General features: G+C 36.2%; 1 protein-coding gene across 2 annotated transcripts in view; it reads right to left on the minus strand.

Moving 5' to 3' along the window:
* Positions 1–7,364, minus strand: part of LOC145277641 (uncharacterized) — a 358,623-nt gene that overhangs the window by 166,708 nt on the left and 184,551 nt on the right. The gene's annotated exons all lie outside the window — the stretch shown is intronic.

Genomic DNA, 7,364 nt, shown 5'->3' on the forward strand with positions numbered 1-7,364 from the left:
TTGGTCAAAGGGAAAATTATTCCTACCTCGCATTTAGGTCAAAATGCACTTTCGTATAAATAATTGAATTCATTCAAAAAAGTGCCGCTAACAAAAACATATATATGTTGGAACATGTCAGGAAAATGGATGCTAAACGCATTTTGAAAGCACATCTCTACGGCAAGCTTGCTTAATGCAGAAGAAACATAGAGTGCTCCAAACTACGCTTCTTAGATGTTTTCAAGAGGGACATTAAGCAAAGCGACATCACTCTCTGCACATGGGAAGGCCTGGCTGACAATCGCCCTGTTTAGTGACTAGCAGTTCGACAGGGTACGGTCAACGCAGAAGCTGGGTGTAAGGAATCAATTGCTGTGAAGAGAGTTAGGCGGAAGCAGCGACATCAGCAACCCCAGAAGCGATGCACCTTTATCTGCATGAAGTCGGGCAGGAACTGCCACTTTCGAGTTGAACCGTATAGCAATTCTCGGCGGTGAAGATAAACAAAAGAGCTACACAATCGATTCCCGAGATAAACGGTTACCACACACACACACACACACACACACACACACACACACACACACATAATTTGCAGATTTTATATTTAAATTTCGTTCAGAAAAAATATAATTTTCAAAACAAATATATATATATATATATATATATATATATATATATATATATATATATATAGTGGCAAAACCAAAAAATAACACAAAGAAATTTGACCTTTGGAATAATCTCTTTCAATATATATATATATATATATATATATATATATATATATATATATATATATATATATATATTAGCATGGGTACCCGGCGTTGCCCGGATCGACATAAAGTTCCGTTTTGAACACACCTACTATACTAAGGATATTAATCATTTTCATCGTGGGTAACGTCGATATCTCCCTGCTATACAACAATTTCAAAAATAAAAGAACTGATAAAAACATGTAAATGTAACCGCCTCCCAAAAAGAAGTACCTGATACTCTTCCCACCAGGTGAGATTCTAACAAAAGTAAAAATCATTTATTTATGGGCGTTCGAAATTGCTACCCTTAAAAATATACGAATGGAATGCGGTATTATATCGGAGCACACTTACATATTTCCTCTACATCCATCTCCCTCCCTCTTTGCCGTCAATTGCTGTTCAACAGTCGACCAAAGTAAAAGATTCCTAAGGAAATATCCTTATCTCGAGAAAGTTCTTTCGCCAGCAATGAACAGCCATAAAAATAAAATAATATAAAATAAAAATGTTAAGTTCTCTTGAAAAAAATTTTTTTTCCTGTACTTTCATCTAACAATTTACGCTTTTTGTAAACATATTTTTATGTATTTTCTTTAATATATAATATGTATATGTATGTATATATATATATATATATATATATATATATATATATATATATATATATATATATATATATATATATAATTTCCGTGGACCGCCGCCCCAAAAGAAACTTCACTGAACAAAAGTCTTGAAAAAAAAAAACTTGTACTTACACCTAAGAATTTATGGTGAAAAAAGTAAAACTTTAATCTTTTCTTGAAGGAAAAAAAACCCCAAAGCTTTTTGTTGATAAATATTTTTCAAATAAATAAATAAATAAATAAATAAATAAATAAAACGAAATATATAAAATAAATGAAAATATTTTCAGTCCTTTAAAGATTATTTTTGATTATTTACATTTGTATTTTTTCCGGTTTGTTTGTTTTTAAAGCGTCTGTTACAACGCTCGGCTTAAACCGATGATTGCCGATATCGCCCGATCCATGCTTGCCGGGAATTCCTGAGAATCCGGGTCAAACAATGCAAGAGTATCGAATATATATATAAAAAAGCAAAACATCTTTCTGTTGACACGGAATTATTTTTTCACGCTAGAAACGTCTTGCGATTACCAAATTAATTTATTTGGGAAGAGTTTTTTTCATCTTTCGAACTTCGGAACGTATATAAAAAACTCATCAAGGGAAATAACTACTCGTTTCATAAAAAACATCGATGTCGGAAGTAATAATTCCAAATAAATTTAATTAAATATATTATCAATATAATTGTTATTTAGAGCCGATGAAATAACAATCTTAAATAGAACAATTAAAATAACTCTCTCGCTAGAAACTTAAACTAACATACAGCTATTTAGTACAATTGATTTTCCTTAATATAATAAACAAATGAGGTGACCTCTTAATCGTATATTTCTTAAAGAATTATACTATATATAGAAATAAATGAAATACTAAACTAACGGACCTTTTGCATATATTAATCAAATTGTGAACAAACAAACAGACAGGAATACGAATTTATATATATATATATATATATTTAGATAAGCATCACCACTTATCAAGGCCGAGAGGTCACTCGAGGATAAGGGTTAAAGAGTGTATAGTAGTCAATTGGACAATACAGCAGCCGCTAGTAATGGGAATTCGGTAAATTTGTTAAATTACCTGGAACGGCTCATCAAGAACTTGTTCACGTTGGACTTGAAGACAACCATATTGTAGTAAGCTGGAAAGCTGGAAAACGGAAGACAATTCCACAGGCGTGAAGCTTTGTTCATGGAATCTACGTTTAGGTTTAGGCACAGATAAAGAGTGGGGGAATTATTGATAGTGTTTTCAGCTAGACGAGTGTTTCTTGGTTAAGTTTGGTTAGGGGGACCATAGATTGAAGCTCAGTCGAGCACTTGCCATTAGAATAACGATAAAGCAAAGACAAACTAGCAACATCTCTTCTGTGAGAAAGAGGTTGCAGGGAAGAGAAAAGGACATCTCCTACGAGGCTATGAAGTCTATTTTGAACTATATCAAAGCAGGATAAGTCCTTTCTAGCAGCTCCTGCCCAGATGTGGAAACAATACTCCATCCTTAGATGTACCTGGCTCTTATATAGATAGAGAATTGCATCAGCAGTGAGATATCTACTGAATCGATAGAAGGATCCCACCATTTTTGAAGCGGCCTTGGCAACGGATTTGATGTATGTGTTCCATTTAAGATCAGGAGTAAAGGTCAAGCCCAGAAGCTTGTCAAAACATGAGACCTCTCCAAGACGAGAGCCATTCATTTCAATTGATGCCAGATGGGGACCAGAGCGTTGACAATGTAAAAATAAAACCTGTGTTTTAGATGCATTAAAAGTAATCAGCCACCTCTTTCCCCATTGTACCGCGTGTCCAAGATCAGAGGAGAGAGAATCGAAGAGAATTGGTCGTTTACCGTCTTAGATGTGCTACCATAGATTGTATTGTCATCAGCATAAATGCCTACGAATTATATAAGGATGTGATTTGGAAGATCATTAATGTAGATCAGGAAGAGAGTTGGGCCCAGGATAGACTCTGAAGGGACTCCAGCATTACTACTGTAAGCTTCTGATTTCTGCCCATCACCTGAATTCTTTAATAAAAGGCATACTGATGAGATTTTCCAGGGTGATTGGAAGCAATTCTCCTTAAGACAACGTTTAAACAGTTTTGTAAGTATGGGAGCTAGTTCTGGTTGAAGTTTTTTGAGTACTATAATTGGAATACCGTCAGGGCCTGTTGCTTTACTGAAATGAAGGTTTTTGATTAGTTTGGCAACATCACGTACAGATATTTGTATATCACATAGCGTGTTTTCTGATACAGGAGGAACTATTGATGGTTGGCGGCTTTGTTCGCAAAGGGTAGAATTAGCTGCAAAGTTCTTGGCAAAGAGTGTGGCTTTGTCTAATGCTAACGAGATTACCCCAGGTCCATTGATGATAGCTGAGATACAGCACACGCTTCTGTTCAGGATCCTGTTTGCTATTTGCCAAAACTGGTGGGAACTAAGCCGCCGCTAAGCTACTTTAGACTTGACGGACTGAGCATTCTCTTGCGTTCTTTATTACTTTCTTACAATAGTTGCTGTCAGTCCTGAAAGCGGATTTCGTCTCAGTACATCTATTACGTTGGAAGCAATAGAAAAAGTGATTTCTGTGGCAATGGCATTCTTTATTACTTTTTACTCCTGGTCTTAAATGGAACACATACATCAAGTCTGTGGCCAAGGTCGCTGGGAAAATGGTGGGATCCTTCTACCGCCCCAGAAGATATCTCACTAATGATGCAATTCTCTATCTATATAAGAGCTAAGTACGTCCAAAGATGGAGTACTGCTGCCACATCTGGGCGGGAGCTGCTAAAAACAGTCTATCCTGCCTTGACAGAGTACAAAATAGACTTCGTGGCTTGGTGGGGGATGCCCTTTTCTCTACCCTTCAACCTCTTTCCCACAGAAGGGACGTAGCGAGCCTGTCGTTGTTCTATCGTTATTTCCATGGCAAGTGCTTGTCTGAGCTCCATTCTCTGATCCCCCCTCGCCAATCTTTTTCAAAAAACACCCGACTAGCTGAAACCACCGTCAATAATTTTCCCCACTCCTTACCTGTGCCTAAGCCAAAACGTAGATTCCATGAACAAAGCTTTTTTCTTAGAACTGCACGCCCGTGGAACGCTGTTCCGCTTGCCTGTTTCCCTCCCGGCTTCAACCTGGATGTCTTCAAGTCCAACACAAACAAATTCCTGATGAACCACCCCCTAAGTAATGACACCTTACCAATTCTCCAATACTATTGTTACACTATCCCTTTGATCATTGTACACACAATAACCCTTATCGTTGGGTAAAAAAACAAAAAAAAACATGGGATGCAGAGGTAGATCTGATATAAATATACGGGAGCTATCCCAGTCAGCCATAGTGTATCGATATACTTTACAATAGAGAGGTACGTCTGAGGACTTATTACATTTCATTTTTATCTTATTTGATACCACAGAGTGGTCGGAAGATCCAAGTGGAGACAGAACAGAAACTGAACATAGTTCAGGGCAAGTTGTGAGAAAAAGGTCTAGGAGACTTGCATACTGGCCGTCAGTGTCGGGCACACGGGTGGGTTCGTGAACAATCTGAGTGAAGTCATAAGCAATGGAGAAATCGTGACAGAACCTCCCCTCATCATCGGTTTTGTTTGAGTGGGTTAGTCATTCCACATTGTGAACATTGAAGTCTCAACATACGTGAATGTTAGCTGAAGGATAAGCAGATAGGGCGTGGTCAATGTTCTCAAATATACTTTTAAAGATAGTAACTCCGCTGTTGTGGGGGCGATAGAATAAATATAAATGCAGTAGTGTGAGCAAGTGCAACCCGGAAGCACAAGCACATATATAGTAAGTTAGGATATTCTCTGGAAATGTACCTACCACATGAAAAGCCACCTTTAATATAGGCACATATTCCATGCCCATGGCGATCTTGGGGGTCAGATTTGGAAGTTAAGTTAGAGTATCCTTTAATTTCGAACTCATCTAGGGAAATAGTCTGTCCAATGTCAGTTTCGCTTAGGAATAAATGGTCTGGTTTAGTCTCGTGCAATTGGGTTTCAATCTCTGGAAGATTAGAACGTAGACCCCTGATGTTGGAGAAGGAGACACGGTAGTGGGGGTCTACGTTGGAAGTTGGAGATTCTGGTTTAATCGTGTATTTTTTCTTGAAACTTTCATGATGAAGTTTTGGGATTTGTGGACTAGATCGACAGACTTGGTGAGAGCAAGACAGAGAGGGAAAGGAAGAGAGAAATAGAAACGAAGAAATTTATTTTTTTGTAGCACATGATAACGAAAAGTCGTAACAATTACTTACTAATATGGCATAGAGAGGCCCCACCAGAAGCTACTGCATGATCCAGAATCCATTCACCAAATGGTAATACAGCAGCCCCAATACTTTGCACCTGCTGATAGGACAGCTCCCTTAGTGGTTAATCCAAGGTTCGGATCCCTGCTTATCAGGCGGATAATATCAGCCCAGATAAAACGTTTACCTCCAAAACTTTTACTAGTGACATAGTTACAAGGATAGACATAGAAACAAAAAATTTCAAACATCTCTGGCGACTGTTCGCGCAAAATACTACCAACCTAGAATATAGCTTTTTCTTCTACCTTTGTCAGAAAAATCACCCATTAAAAAATGACGACTCAAGGGCAAATAAAGAGAAGCGAGAGTAACGGGAGCTGCCCATAACGCATCCACAATGCATTGTCTACTCTCCATTTAAAAATTTATTTTATTAAGTATTGTACTTAATAAAAGTCCAGTTGGCGTGTTTAAGGGAAAGTATGGTGATAGATTCCCCTCTCACTAACTAAAAATGAATACAATTGCATAATATATATATATATATATATATATATATATATATATATATATATATATTGGCAGCAAGTCATTATTTAGACACGTGTGGTTGAACAACAGAGTTATTTCTTTTTCTGATCTTTTTGGATATCTTTTCGATTTGCCGAGTGGTCTTTTTAATTTCGGCAGGCATATTATATAGAATATGGCCGAACAACAAATTTTCGGCGCCATTCTATATAATATGCCTGCCGAAATTAAAAAGACCGCTCGGCAAATCGAATATATATATATATATATATATATATATATATATATATGTATATATATATATATATATATATATATATATATATATATATATATATAATTACCACTTAAGTTGAATTTGGGAGAAAACGTATCAGATAAAAAAATTGATGATGTCATATTTTGGAAATTTCAAGGCATTTTAAAAAACCATACATTTTTCAGGTATATTAAGTACTCGAATCATATAAATAACCGTTGAGGTAATGGTGACTAAGTATTTAACGGCATAAACTAAAACCTAAGTTCAAATCTAACACGTTCATTAAACCCACACGTGTGGAAAGGAGATAAATAAAATAGATAACCATGGATCTCATGTTCTGTAAAAGTTGGCCAATAAGATATGAATCAAGTTTTGCTTATTAACTAAAGATTAAATTTCTTCTCTCTTATGTTTATAGCATAATAACAAATAGAATCTGTTGGGTCACTTATTAAGCTTAGGTTAGAGCGTTTGAACTAGGTAAAAAGTGAATGACACGTCCGGAGGAGGATGTAATGACTGGGGTCATTTTTCAGTTTTTCAGTCTCCTTTTCATGGGTTATATTTTTAACTAAAGAGTTTTCCTGGAGTAACCAGCATTTGTTTAATCCAAATAATCATTCATTGGAATATATGATGGATTTTGTGCAAATCCTTATAATGGCAACTTTACATATTTACCTAAAGATGCCAGTTTGTGCTATTTGATTTCAACCTGTGTTTTACTGAAATATACTGCTCAGTCAGTCTTCTGTTATTATAGTCATATGAGACTCACATAATCATATAGAGCCAAACGCCTACTATAAGGAAAACGAATTATGTATATCATTCTCCTCTACACAAAGCGCGGTTCTGGATCTGTGTATCTGAAAA

Source organism: Euprymna scolopes, chromosome 6 (assembly GCF_053919585.1).
Source record: "Euprymna scolopes isolate OS-2025 chromosome 6, ASM5391958v1, whole genome shotgun sequence".
Lineage (NCBI taxonomy): Eukaryota > Metazoa > Mollusca > Cephalopoda > Sepiida > Sepiolidae > Euprymna > Euprymna scolopes.